The sequence below is a fragment of the Lissotriton vulgaris genome, unplaced genomic scaffold (genome assembly GCF_964263255.1).
Source record: "Lissotriton vulgaris unplaced genomic scaffold, aLisVul1.2 SCAFFOLD_1565, whole genome shotgun sequence".
Lineage (NCBI taxonomy): Eukaryota > Metazoa > Chordata > Amphibia > Caudata > Salamandridae > Lissotriton > Lissotriton vulgaris.
The window spans coordinates 482,064-497,357 of NW_028251420.1; the positions used below are offsets into that span (position 1 = coordinate 482,064).

The 15,294-nt window shown below is 44.2% G+C and overlaps 1 protein-coding gene across 1 annotated transcript in view; it reads left to right on the plus strand.

Moving 5' to 3' along the window:
- The window catches only part of LOC147662888 (uncharacterized), a 137,001-nt gene that overhangs the window by 121,276 nt on the left and 431 nt on the right, over positions 1-15,294 (plus strand). The gene's annotated exons all lie outside the window — the stretch shown is intronic.

Here is a 15,294-nt window from a genome sequence, read left to right on the forward strand (position 1 = left end):
ACTTTCAAGCCAGGTCCTTCCTGGACCGGAAACAAGCATCCTAGGACCGGTATTGGGGCATCACCCATTATCAGCCAGGCTAGCTTAAATCAGCACAGGACCCATGTCTAGGCATTCCTTTCCGACTGAAGTAAATGACTCAAATAGGGTCACTCGGGTCACTCGCGACCACCTCTCACCCATACACACAAATGAAGAGTCAGTCAGACAGTAGAGAATACAAACCAAGTTATTTATTAGTATAAAGCTCGAGCGGAGCCCAGTCTGACCAACCTCCTAGGATTGCTGTAGAGGAACTGACATTAGCAAGCATAAAGTTACATTATGTACATTCCAGAACCAATAAAGACACGCCCATTATGGAATTTTCTAAACAGATGCTGTTATACAGTGGAGTACAAAGCATAAGTTTCGATTCCGAGGAGAGGCACACATTATCCACTACCCAAGGTCGCTCTGCTTGTTCCCACTACTGGACAAGTGGGAGAAGGCCTTTATCTAATGGGAAAGAACATTGTATTCATGAAAGAAGCAAAGCTCGGCCTTGGAGAATTGAAACCTAGCAAGATAGTTTTCTCGAAAACAGCTAAGGAGTAGTTTCGATCGCAATACAAAATGGTGCCTAAAATACAAAATGGTGCCGCGATTGCTAACTTATATGAACAAAATCATTTCTATTCTAACAGACCCCCTGTTAGCATGAGCTAAAACAGTTTGTATTTAGAACAAAAAGCAAACAAATGTGAAGAACAGGAACACATGAATACATATACACATTCCATATTGTCTGCATTAGGAAGGGAATCTGTAAGAAGGAAAGAGGTTTCGAAAAAGCCCTCATCAATCTGGATGATGTTGTCTACCTCCTTTTGCATCATAATTGAAGCATTGGTATCATGGATCAATATTTTCCTTTTGGGAGTCAAAACAGTAATAGGAGCACCACCTAGGCAGACATTGATTGAGGACACAGCAGAACACCAATATCGAGACAAGATAAATCACCTTCTCTAAAATCCAGCCCCAGCCTCCAAAATGGAACCAATTCCAATTCCCACTCTCCATTCCCTTGATATTTTCATATTTGTTATCCCAACTATAAATTGGTTGCCAATTACAGCGCATGCACCACCACTCTTGGCCAAAATAAAATCAACTGCATGCCTGGTCAGTTCGGAATAGATCTGCATGCGTTCTAACTGAGTGGTGATGTCACGCAAAGCTGCCACAATGGTGTTGCATAATATTTGCAACTTACATCCAAAATATTCTTGAGCCTTTTCACCTCTAGCCATCGCTATTCCTAATGTGAAAATTGAAGACCAAATATAGCAAAATGTAATACCATTGCTATAGTTATTTATCTCTATATCTGTCACTCCATCACAGAACTCTTTTGCGAGAGTCCTTTTCACCCATTTCACCCAATTTTGGGCACGTCTGCAAGGCACACCCAAAGGTAATACCATTCCAAGGACCACATCTTCTGTACCATTATGAACATTGGAGTAAGTACCATTTGACAAAATAAAAAATCTTGGTTGTGCATAATCTGGCCTATTATAATTCACGGCAGAGTATCAAGAATTCCTCCCGATGGTACTTGAATCTTTCGGATGCACCAAAGGGAATGCCTGCTTATATAAGACCATCCCTGAACAATGTATATACAACGCAGTGTCAGTACTATTAATAATAGGACAAAAGACAGGGTAATAACCAGCTTTCGGGGAGACTGTCACTTCTTTGTAATGCCAACCCACCAATGTCATATTCTGTTCTTCCATATTGAAATTATCACAATACGTGATCACAGCCTGGGTAATCCTCCCCAGTTGGTTTGGGATGATACAGACACGGACCTAAACACCCAAAGCCAAACTCCCCTTTAACCTCAACAAACCCTGGTGGTTCAGTGTATGTATAGTTGACCAAAGACAAAGGATAAGCAGTCCATAGACTAGTGACAGAATCAGTGGGGTAACAAGCTGCTCCATTACCCAAAAATCTCTTATGTGCCTCCAAAAATATATTACTCAGAACCGGGGGGGCAAGATGGCAGACGCAATAGTGTCCGAGTGAGCAGCGCGGCGGAGGCTCCCGACCGGCTCCACAAGACACCGCAAGGCATCAAGATTAAAAGCGGAGTACAGCAGCAACTAAAGTATTAGCAGAGACTGACCTTATTCTTTGGATTCTTTGGAGGAATAATTCAAAAACTCACGGTTTTGCTCGGACAGCCGCCGGCTCTGGTATGCGGTTAGATCCGTGGAAGAGCTACTCGCGTTTCTTGCAAGCAGCGTGGCAGCAGCGGACTCACCCCTCCCCTTCCTCCACACCTGGTCAGAGCGTTCATCACGAAGCACCGAGGAGCAGAGAACGCCAGCAGCTACAGCGGTCACAATCGCAGTGGAAAAAGCTCCATCCCTGTGGACAGGCAATTGCACTAAAAAAAACAATACTGCAGTACAAAGGCAGCAGAAACCAAAGACAAGAGCAGCTACAGCGGCAACACAGGAGAACACTCAAACTACTGGGTAGACGATATCGACAGTGTTATCAGCAACTGGCGCAGTGAGTACAACTAGCACAGTTTCTGTTGGAGCCTCATGTGAGAGTGTCTCTCAAAATATGACTGAAATAGCTGCTCCCTGCAACAAAATTACCCCAGAAGTACTAATAGTAACAGATGCACAAAATTTGAATAAGGTGAATTCTGGGAGTTGTAGGCAAGGCGCAATTCCAAAAATACCAGGAATGTTCATAAAAAAATTTGGCAGTTCAACTAACCTCTCAAAAAGCCCTGATGTCATGAATTCAATCTCTGATAAAGTGCCTGTTATGGGTTCAGTTAGCAATAATATAAATACTTTGGTGAATGAAGAACTGAATCAACTTGAAGAGGTATCAGAACAAATGGGCTCAAGACCTCCTAATCTAGGGGAGGATTTGGAATCAATAGATTCTGCGGGAAAATTCAATTCCATGACAGACCTTTCTCAAGCCTTAGACTCGGATGGCACAGAGGAGCAGGAGTTGGAAAGAAGGGGCCAATCTCTGCAAGATTTTGAAAATTCGTTCTCTGATCCGGAACATAATGACCTAACTGACTCAGTAGATTCAGATCCAGAAGAATCTCCTAACAGACTAAGACAGGATGACAATGTACCCAATTCATCTAGCATAAATAAAGAAGGACCTGAAACACCTGAAATAACATTGGAAATTTTGTATCAGGTCATGTTACATCATAGGGAGGAGACAAGAACAGAGAACCTCCGTACTCAAGGGGCAGTAAGAAAACTGCAAAATAATCTGAGGAAAGTAATGAAGGTATCTAATGATACAGTGGCAAGAGTCGCAGAGACAGAAACCGGGATATCGCAAATAGAGGATTCAATGGTTCAGCAAAATTCGAAAATAAAGGCTATGGAGGGGCTAAAAGAAGATATCAACTGGAAGATGGTTGATTTGGAAAATAGATCACGCCGGAACAACCTTCGAGTCCTTGGAGTACCTGAAGGAAATGAAGGATCTAACCCCAGACAATACATGATAGACCTCTTTACAGAAGCCTTTCCTGAACTAAAACAATGGAGATGGGAGACGGAAATCCAGAGGGCTCATAGATTCCCTTTTCAAAAGAGTCGACAAGATATGGCCGCAAAACCTCGAGCTATCCTGATTTCATTGAATAACTTCCTAGCTAGGGAAGCCCTCTATGATCTGGCCAGACCAAATAGGAAACGCAAGGGCAAAGATATTTAATTTTTTGTGCGTCCTAACTTTTGTCACGCTACAGTTCAACTTCGCTGGCAATTACGCCAGCTTATACCCCAATTTCAGGCGAAAGGAGCACAGGCTTTTTGGTTGAATCCTGCAAAGCTTAAAATAATTCACAAAGAACGCACTTATTTTCTAATCTCAGAAGAGGCAGCCAAAGAGTTATTAACCTCGCTGTGAACAGGAAGGGAGGAAAGAAAAAGGTGGAATAAAAGGGGAGGGAAAAAGAAGAAAAAAAAAAGAAAAAATCAGTATTTCTGATATGGTGGCTGGGGGGGGCAAAAAAAAGGGGGAAAAAAGGGGGGTCTGTAAAATAAAGATAAAGATTTAACGCGTTAATTCAGAGAATGTGACTTATTAGAGATTTATTAGGTTATTTTGGTATTTGTACTAGAGTCCTTTCTCTATACTTTCTATACTTTCTTATCAGCATCAAATTTATTTTTTTTGTTTGTTGAAAATCTTTTCATGTTTATTACCTCTCTACAATGATTAGTACAAATGTATAAAAGATGTATATTCTATGTTGATAGCATAAGGATTTAAGATGTTGGGCTAATGGATTTTTGATTTGGTATGATAATTGAGTAGTAATAAACATGATGTGGAGCCCAAGGGTGAGAGCCTCTTAGCGCCCATCACAACATCAATGAGAGGGACTAACCAGTCCCTTTGCCCTGATAGTTTGGGGGAGGGAGAATGGGCGGGTGGGCTCAGGTTGAGCTCGGGGTGGGGTAGCTGGGTGGGTAAGGGGAAAAAAAGGGTTGCAAACAAAAACAGAAACTATCTAATGTTGTAGATATAGGAATCTTCCTTATTTTTTTGCTGAACTTATTTGTTGTTTAAGTTTTTTGAAAGATATGAGACACATAATGAGATCTGAGATGAACAGTGAAATCCATGCTCTCATTAGTATCATATATAGGTTGTATGTGGTAGTAGGAATAGAGAAAACATATCTATTAAATGAAAAAAATTGAGAATCTGTTCTTTCAACATATGTGGGATTAATAATAGAAAAAAGAGGGGAGTTGCTACTCAGATTATACAGGCTATGAAACTGGATATTTAATGTATACAAGAATCACATATTACATGGAATGATAGAAAAATGTATGAGGAGTTGGGGATGAAATTATTAGTTTGTACTTCACAAGGTACAACGACCAAAGGAGTGGCAATTCTAATCAGAAAAGGTCTGGGGATCCCAATCCGGAAAAAGGCTGATCAATATGGGAGATGGGCAATAGTAGAGTTAAAAATTGATAGCAAAATTTGGACTATATACTCAGTATATGCCCCAAATTCAGATGATCCAGAGATTCTAAACTTCCTAAATCTAGAATTAGCTAACTGGTCTCCATTACTAATACTTTGCGGGGATCTTAACCTTCATATAGATATAAAGATGAATGTACATAACATTTTACATTATTAAGGGATAAAAAAAAAATCTTTTAAATCTCTAAATACTCTGTTAATGGATCATGGGTTGTTTGATGTGGCTTATGAAAAAAATCTCTCGGTACCTGGATTCACATATTTTTCCTTTCCCCATAAAAAATCAGTACGCCTTGACTACTTTCTTATTAAAAAAATACTATTGTGCGACACCAAATTTGAGATTTACCCGCGAATAATTTCGGATCATAACCCAATTCTATTTGAAATCAGAATCAATTTAATGACTCCCCAGGTAAGGACTTGGACCTTTGACAGAAAATTATTAGTAGACCCCGAGTATGTAGATATTATGACTAAATGGATAAAAGAATTTTTTGATATAAATAGAGGAACGGCCTCGGTCCAAAATGTTTGGGAAGCTTTTAAAGCATGGATCAGAGGGGAGTCATTATCATATGTCATTAAAAAACAAATAATAATACGAGAAAGGATAGATCAAGGCTTTAAAAATGTATTATTATGGGAAAAAAAATTATCAACTGCAATTATTCAAAATCATCTAACTGTAGACATTGAAACGAATTTAGCAATCCATAAAGCTGCTTTATACGAATCTTTCGCCTCAAAATTGGCAGGAATAATAGCGACTCATAGATCCCAATTGTATGAGATGGCTGAGAATGCAGGGAAAATTTTGGCTAAAAGAACTAGACAAAAAGAGGTATACAATACAATAGATGCAATCAAAGATGAAATAAGACATATACCTAATAATCCTGAAGCAATTCTAGAAACTTTTCGACAATTTTACCAAAAACTATATAATTATAATGATGACTCCTATTCGTCACAGGAATGTATGAACTTTGCCAGAGCTAATACTCTACCACTCCTGACTCATGATCAAATGCTAGCCCTAGAGGCAGAAATCTCTTGGGAAGAAATCAAAAATGCATTAACATCTTTAGCATTAGGAAAAGCCACGGGGCCCGATGGCATCCCATTGGAATTTTATAGGGTTTTTAGAAATGTTATAAGACAAGATATACTTATCACTTTCCTCGAAGCACAGAGAGGTTCCCCACCGGACTCCTGGGCCCAGTCACTGATTTTGACATTTCTTAAAAAAGATAAAGATCCACTAAACCCCGCGTCATATAGACCAATATCTTTAATCAACACAGACAGTAAGATATATTCAAAAATATTAGCAACACGATTGTCAAAAATAATTGCAGCAATTGTATCCAGGTGGAAACATGGGTTTATTCCAAATAGGGATACAGCAGATCATGTACGGAGGGTTGTAGCTATTATGGACTGGGCTGAGGGAACTGAGACATCAATGGGGATCACCCTATTGGATGCTGAAAAAGCATTCGATAGGGTGACATGGCCCTATGGGATCTGCTGGCAATAAAGGGCTTTGGTCCGTGAATCATAACTGCTTTCAAAACTTTATATAGAAATCCAATGTCATCAGTTAAAATTGGGGCTATGAAATCAGACGTATTTCCTATTCAACGTGGAACACGTCAAGGCTGTCCATCCTCCCCACTCCTCTTTGCTATCTATATTGATATCTTTCTCAACCAACTAAACCAAGATGAACATATTGCTCCTGTGACCGTGGGTGGAATAAATTACAGAGCCCCTGCATACGCAGATGATTTAGTCGTACTCACTACGGATATTGAGAGGACGTTTCCTAGAATTGAAGTACTGGCAACTAATTTTGGTTCCTTTTCAGGATACAAATTAAATCTATCAAAGACGCAAATAATCTATGTGGGTCAAGACCCTCCGCTTCTTGATAATATAGTCTGTGAAGCAACATATTTGAGAATTAAATTAACTACTCCTATAATAAAAATTCCAGATCTTAATTTTGCCCCGATTTTGAGGAAAGCTAACTCAACATTGGAAAGAATAGACCATTTGCATCTATCCCTATACGGCAGAAATAATGTGCTAAAAATGTTAATATTGCCAAAATGTATATATTTATTTAGAACAATTCCTTTGGAATTCCCGCTTGAATATTTCAAACATCTTGAAAGAATGTCAGGAAGATTTTTATGGGGGTACAAGGGTATTAGAAGGGCATATAAAAAAATGATACTGCCAAGGGATAGAGGGGGATGGTCTGTTCCACATTTACTATTTTATTATCTCGCTACAATATTTCCGTGCATTGCACCATTAATTGTGGGCAAAAAAACTCCCATTTCAAATGCACACTCTCCCTCGATCTATGAATTAGTTCTAGGAGTGGATACTAATAATCAATTTCTAAGAATAATAGAACCAAGCTACTACAAAAAACAAAATTTAAGATCAAATCAGCAGCTTTTAAAGCATGGAGAACTATTAAAAAATTGGTGGGGATTTCAAAGATTACAAGATACACTCCCTTAAATTCTCCACACTGCTTTCCTCCCATATTTAGAGACGTGGTGATGAAAAGGTTGAATAATAGTGGTGTATATTATTTGAGTGATTTATACTCGGCTAATTCAAATACTGTAGTATCCTTTTCCGACCTACAACAGAAATGTAAAATTCCTTCACAAGACTACTTTAAATATCTACAGTTATCTAGTTTTTTTAAATTCATTAATGCTCAATGATTATCAAGGGTTAAAATCGATCTTGTTGATTGAGAGTCTGTTTGTTAAAAGAAAAATAGGATACTATTATAAACTTCTTATGACTTATCTATCAGATGATCTTTCTGGGATTCAGCATAAATGGGAAGAAAAGCTGAGTGTAGATGATTTGATGTTGAAGGAATCAATTATAATGGCTAATAATATTTTGATTACAGGACGATCAAGAACTCAGCACTATATGGCAATGTTTAACCTTTACCATACTCCGGAAAAGATCATGAAATGGGGGGGTACGACAGGTATAATGTGCAACATGTGTACGCATATGGGGGCAGATTCAATACATATGTTTTTCTCATGCATCAATTTACATGGGCTTATTCAACAATTACAACTTCTCATTGAAAGAATTATAGGAACATTGATAACTCTTACACCAGAACTGATTTTATTTGGACTATCATCAGATACATTAACAATTGAACAACAACATTTGATCTTCATTATATTAGCCAAATATCGAGCATGCATAACTCAGGAATGGATTAATTGAGTTCCACCATCGTTCTCTATGTGGAGAGCCCGCTTTTTAGCAAAGTTTAATTTTGAATCGGCTATATATGCAACTAAGGGAAGGAAGAAGAGACAATTAGGGATGAAAATTTGGGCTCCAGTACAACAATGGATCCAAAACAAATATATATATTCATTTGTGTAAACTTTTATAATATGGCAATGTTGTTGTGTTGTGATGATATATGTAACAAGTAATTGTGTTAATATCTGTGTGTTTGCAACCTGAAAAAAAAAAAATTAAAAAAAAAAACAGAACCATTCTCTTGCCTCTTTTCTGGGAAAAACTCTTACCATTTTCATGGGGAGGGGGTACACTACAAGCATTCTCTAACACTCACAAAATCTCACCGAGAATGCTCTTCAACAGAATAGCAACAATAACACACATGATCTTTCTTTTTCGGGTCCATGCTATTTTTAGCTGCTCTTCATTAGCTATTTTCCTACCAAAGGGATGAATAGTAATTGGAGCAAGAGAGATGTAATGGGGCTAATCACAATGAAACAGGAAATGGGCAAGGGTTCCCAGCGTCCGTCAGAGCCTCAATGGTGGGGCTATTGAACACTTTTCGATGGGGCTACGGGATCCCACATCGCTCTGAATAGTGCACCTCTCTCAAGGGAAGAACACCAAACGTATCCTCTATCCCTCGTTCTCCTGCTGCCCTTGAGTCTGTATTGTTTGTATTGGTATTGTATTGTATTTTCTAGACCGTTGTACCCTTTGTGCCCCTTTGCCTTCCGTGCCCCCTTCCTCTGCATTGCCACTGTGTCCTTTCCCCCCTTCTTTCTTCCTGTGCCACTTTTTCCCGCCGCTGCGTCCCTGCGACCCGCTTTGCCAGTCGCCGCCCGATCCTCCCTCCCACCCCCCTCATATGGAGGCTGCGCAGCGGCCGTGCGCCTGGCATGCTGAAGGCGCGCCTAAGGCAAGCCCGTCTGTGCCCGTCCGCGCATGGACCGCGCCCAGCGCCAGAACCACTGGCCCCAGCCGATGCCTGGGTACCCGACTGAGATACGACACCGCCACCCTCATCGCACTCAACACCGGACGACCTGCCGCCTGCCACCGTGCCACCCCGAGGCGCACCCATGGACCCTTCACCTGCCAAGCCTGAAAATTCACCTGCCTCTGAACCTGCACCCCGCCCACCAAACACAGCAACGACAACAACAACCACCTCAAGTGCATCCTCCGCAACACCCGCTCCGTCCACAAGCACGCCGTCGAACTCTGGGAACTCCTTGATACTACAGCACCAGACGACGCCTTCCTCACGGGAACCTGGATGAAAGCCTCCTCCGTCCCCGACATCGCCATAGCCATCCGGGACGGCTACAAAATCACCCGGAAGGACCGCGTCAACAAAACTGGAGGAGGAATCGCCATCATCTACAGAAACACCATCAGCATCACGACTAATGCCGAAGACACACTCTCCACCGCCGGGCTCACGGACACAATTCAGTGAAACCATCGCCGACTTCATCAGCCCACACGCCCTAGCCTCACCAGAGTGCATCCTCCTAGGGGACCTGAACTTCCACCTAGAGAAAAACAACGACAACAACACCACCAATCTGCTGGACAACCTCGCCAACCTCGGACTCAAGCAACTGGTGGGCACGCCCACCCACCTCGCCGGCCGCGCGCTCGACCCCATCTTCTGCGCCAGCAACCGCGTCTCCTTCAGCCACTCCACCAGACCACAATGGTCCGACCACAGCTTCATCCACTTCACCTTCAAGAAGACCACCTCCTACCACCAGACGCTACAGATCCCCCGCAGATGCTGGAGCAAAGTCACCACAGACCAGCTGACCACATCGCTGAGCCAGAATCAACCTGTCAACACCCCCGACACCAACGAAGCAGCACACAATCTCGCACAGTGGATCACCAACTGCTCTGACAACCTCGCTCATCTGAAGAAACCCCCAGGTAAGACGAGCAACAGAAAAACCACATAGTTCACAGATGCCCTCAAAAACACAAAGAAATCATGCCGAACCCTCGAAAAAGCTTGGCCCCACAAACGGACATCAGAAAACATGACAGCCCTCAAGAGCACCACCCGCGAATGCCACCAGATGATCCGCACCACCAAAAGGACATCGTTCAAAGAGCGGCTGGACATCAACCCCCACAACAGCAAGGAACTCTTCAGCATCGTCAAAGAGCTATCCAACCCCAGCGCCAGCAACAACTACATCACACCGTCGCAAGACCTCTGCAACTCCCTCGCCACATTCTTCCACCGCAAGATCGCAGATATACACGACAGCTTTGGACCCCAGACTCCGCCTCCAACCAACAAACCAACGACCCCCACCACCAGCCTCAGCGCATGGAGCCCCGTCAGCACTGAAGACATCACCCGCGTCATGAACACCATCCACTCCGGCTCCCCCTCTGACCCATGCCCTCATCATATCTTCAACAAAGCCGACACCATCATCACACCCCACGTCCGGAACATCATTAACAGCTCCTTCACGTCAGCCACCTTCTCTGGAAGCAGGAAACACGCAGAAATCAACGCCCTTCTGAAGAAACCAACAGCCAACAGCGGACCCCAAAGACCTCAAGAACTTCCACCCCATCTCTCTTCTCCCCTTCACGGCTAAAGTCATCTTGAAGACCATTAATAAACAGCTGACTGCATTCCTCGAAGAAAACAACTCGCTCGACCCATCTCAGTCTGGATTTCGAGCCAACCACAGCACCGAGACCGCCCTTATCGCAGCCACTGATGACATCAGGACCCTGATTGACAACGGAGAGACAGCCGCTCTCATCCTCCTGGACCTCTCGGCAGCCTTTGATACCATCTGCCACCGCACCCTAATAAGCCACCTCTACAACACTGGGATCCAAGGAAAGGCCCTGGACTGGATCACATCATTCTTCTCCGACAGAACCCAGAGAGTCCGCCTCCCTCCCTTCCGCTCCGAGGCCACCAAGATCATCTGCGGCGTACCCCAGGGCTCCTCACTCAACCCAACCCTCTTCAATATCTACATGAGCCCCCTTGCCACCATCGCATGCAAACACAGCATCAACATCATCTCCTACGCCGACGACACCCAACTGATACTCTCCCTCACCAAAGACCCTCTGACCGCCAAAGCCAACTTCCAGGACGGAATGAAAGATGTCGCAGAATGGATGAATCAAAGCCATCTGAAGCTCAACTCGGACAAGACAGAGGTCCTCATCCACGGACAATCCCCATCCGCCTGGGACAACCTCTGGTGGCCCACGATGCTGGGCACCGCACCGACACCCATGGACCACGCACGCAACCTGGGATTCATCCTGGACTCCTCCTTCATGATAACCAAGCAAGTCAACGCAGTCTCGTCCTCATGTTTCAACACCCTGTGCATGCTCCGAAAGATCTTCCGGTGGATCCCCACCGAAACCAGAAAGACGGTCACCCAGCCCATCGTCACCAGCCGGCTGGACTATGGGAACGCCCTACATGCAGGAACCACAGCCAAACTTCATAAACGCCTGCAACACATACAGAACGCCTCCGCGCGACTCATCCTTGACATCCCTCGCCACAGCCACTTATCCGCCCACCTGAGAAACCTGCACTGGCTCCCCGTCAGCAAGAGGATCACATTCAGGCTGCTTACCCATGCACACAAAGCGCTCCACAACTTGGGCCCCGAATACCTCAACAACCGCCTCTCGTTCTACACCCCCACCCGCCAGCTCCGCTCCACCAGCCTTGCCCTCGCCACCGTCCCACGGAGTCACAGAACCACCACCGGAGGAAGATCGTTCTCCTACCTGGCAGCCAAGACATGGAACTCCCTCCCTGCACACCTACGACTGACCCAGGACCATCTCACCTTCAGGAAACACCTCAAGTCCTGGTTATTTGAGCAATAGCGGCACCCCCCCCCCTCCCTTCAGCGCCTTGAGACCCTCACGAGTGAGTAGCGCACTCTAAAAATGTATTGATTGATTGATTGATTGATTGTTCATGTTGTATGTCTGAACAATGCACCAGTCCCGAAACTACAGCTGGTACCACAGGCAAGGTACACCATATTCTTTATCCTCGCAGTCCATCCCTACTAATCTGACTTCTCCTTTGGTGCACTGTTCCTCCGTCTGGGATGCAAATTGAACCTAGCCACTCCAGGCACAGAGGGATCAACAAAAAGGGGCTCAAACTCAGAAGGGCAAATGGGCTGTGGCTCAAGCACGGATGGGCCAGTAGAAAGGGGCTCCTGGATCGCCTTGACCTAAGGGAGCACTGCCTCATTCAACACTGTGTTATTTTCTCCCTCTGTTTGTGCCCATGTCAACCAGGCATCCGAGAAGGGAAAAAAGAGGGGCACTTTCTTAAACTTAGAGTCGCCGACTCCGTCACTCACCCACTTGTCGTAGGGCAACAGTAGAGGTGCCTTTTTACAAAGAGGGGTATGAATCCAGTGTTTTAAGCCGGACATCTTCACAGCACTCCTGGTGGCATGGAGCACCTGGACCGGTCTTCTCTGATAGAAGTTGGTCTGGTATATGTTGTTCACTAATTAAAGTGGGCATCTTGCACCAGTCCAACCGACCCTTATTGATGATAGGTTAAAGACAACCTTTGAAGAAAGCTATCCTAGTGGTAGTTGTGGAGAGCAGCCTTCAGGCTAAGTCATGAAGAAATGTAAAGCCGCTTGTTTTACCAGTCTATAATCTCTTGAATGACCAAATGAAAGGAGATCCACTGCAGGTATATATATAAAATATATGTATTTATTTCTAAACAGTCCCTACTAATCTCTTTATGAGATTAGAGGTCAAAGCACACAATTTACACTCACTAGATACACAGTAATAAGCACAATACACGATAGGCCCGGGGGGGGGGGGGGACTGAACCATATACTAAGCAAGTGGTATAAGGACCACGACTTGACTAGACACATTGCCTAGAGCACGTAGACTCGCTGGGACCCCACAGAACCACCCAAGGTAGTGACACAGGAGACCCATGGGGGACACATGCAGTGTAAACACAACCGAAAGTTGCGGTTGGAAAATTTAAGAATAAGGACACTGAGGAGGGGACTCTAAGCAAACCCTTTAGAACTAGGAAAGTTCTAAGGCCAGCACCCTTGACAGTAGCGGAGTTATTCTGCTGGCGTTACCCAGTGCCGGGATGCCCCTGGGTAACTGAGAGCGTTATAAATTTTATATAATAATTATTGTGTTACCTAACCCAGAGGAGCTGGGTGCATAGGGGTCAAGTGGTGTCGGAAACGCTCGTTGATTTCAATGGCGTCGTGCAAAGAAGTGCTGCTGCTAGGAAGAGGAGAAGTGTCTGGTGCGAACCTAGCCTGGATCGGAGATGGGAAGAACCTGAAATCAGAGAGGACAGAGTCTAGGACACTTGCCAGTGACCAGGGGCACTATAGGCGAATGCTCAACGCTGTTGGGTGCTTCAGGTATGAAGAAGAGAAGCTTGACTCTGCAGCCACGGGGACCAAGAGATATTGACTAACACCAGGATCCAGATGCGAGCTGTCCCACGAAGGATGTCGAGCGCTGGGGTGTCGGTGCTTGGATTGAACAACAAACCTTGGCAACAGCAACGGACGCAGGAAGAGTAAAGATGCTTCTGTGCGGACAATCAAGGTCCTGGGGACTACCCAAGCAATGGAGAGTCAGGGCACGTCTGAAACAACCAGGAAAGCTCACTGTAGTTTAAGGATTCCTTCTCAGGGACCCACAGGTCAACAGACCAGGGATCGCAAATTGACCTTGAGTGGAAACAGAAAGGGCTGGTTCACGGAACACTTGTGGAGTGCAGGCCGGCAATCTTCAATGGAATTGCTGATCAGGGTCAGGGCTACAAGTAACCCAAAACTCAGCCTAGGAGGTTGCCTCAAAGCTGATGCTTCTGCAAATCATTGTGGTGCCCAGGGGTTCGGGTTGCACGGTCTCGGGGAGGGATACGGGCCTTAGACTTCTTGTGGGCACTGATCGACCTCAGAGACCACAGGAACTCACCTCCTGTACTGCATAGTTCTTCAGAGTCCTCAGGAGCTTTGGAGATGCAGACCGGTCAGATGCGTCTTTGGTGCCTGCCAAGCAGGGGAGTAACTACTTTACTCAAAGGGAGATTCTTCAGTCATCTAGCGCAGTGTAGATCGTCAAAGTACTTGGTTTCTGTAGCAGAGTTTCCTCCAGGTAATATCTAAAGTTCTGTATTCAGGGGTTCCTATTTTATACCGAAGGAAGGGGTGGGACAGACTCTGGGGACCCACCTATAGGAGGGTCAGGACAGAGGGGTGGTTACACCCATGTCCTTTGTCCAGTTTCGTCCAGTTTCGTGCCAGAGCAGGGGCTGGTAGCGCCTATAACCGTTTTTCACTCATTTTGTCTATTTCCCTCTCTCTTTCCCTTTCTCCTTTCTTGATTCCTCCATCTTCATCTCTTTCACTCTTCCTCCTCCTTCTCACTATCTCTATCTCAGGCTTTCTTTATCCATTTCCTTCACTGTCTCGGGCTTCCTTTTTTTACATTCTGTCTCTAGTTCTCCGCCACTCTTTTTCTCCCACCAGTTTCTTCTACTTCTCTCTTCTTTTTTCTATTCCTCTCAGTCATTGTTTTTCTATCCTTTCCCACCTTGTGCCTATGGACAATATAACCAGGATTCAAAGAACACATTATGGCTGATTTACAAAAGTGTTTATGAGTAATGGGATTTATAATGGAATAATACTACAAGAGTAATATTTTACATACTTTCTTTTTCCTTACCTCTTTTTCACTATTACTCACACTCTCTTCCACTTCCCCCTCCATATCTCCATTGCTTGATCTATTTCTGCCTGTACCCCTCTTTCTCTTTCTCTTGCTTCCTCTTTCTATTTCTACTGTTTCTTTCTCTCCATCTGCATTTCACTA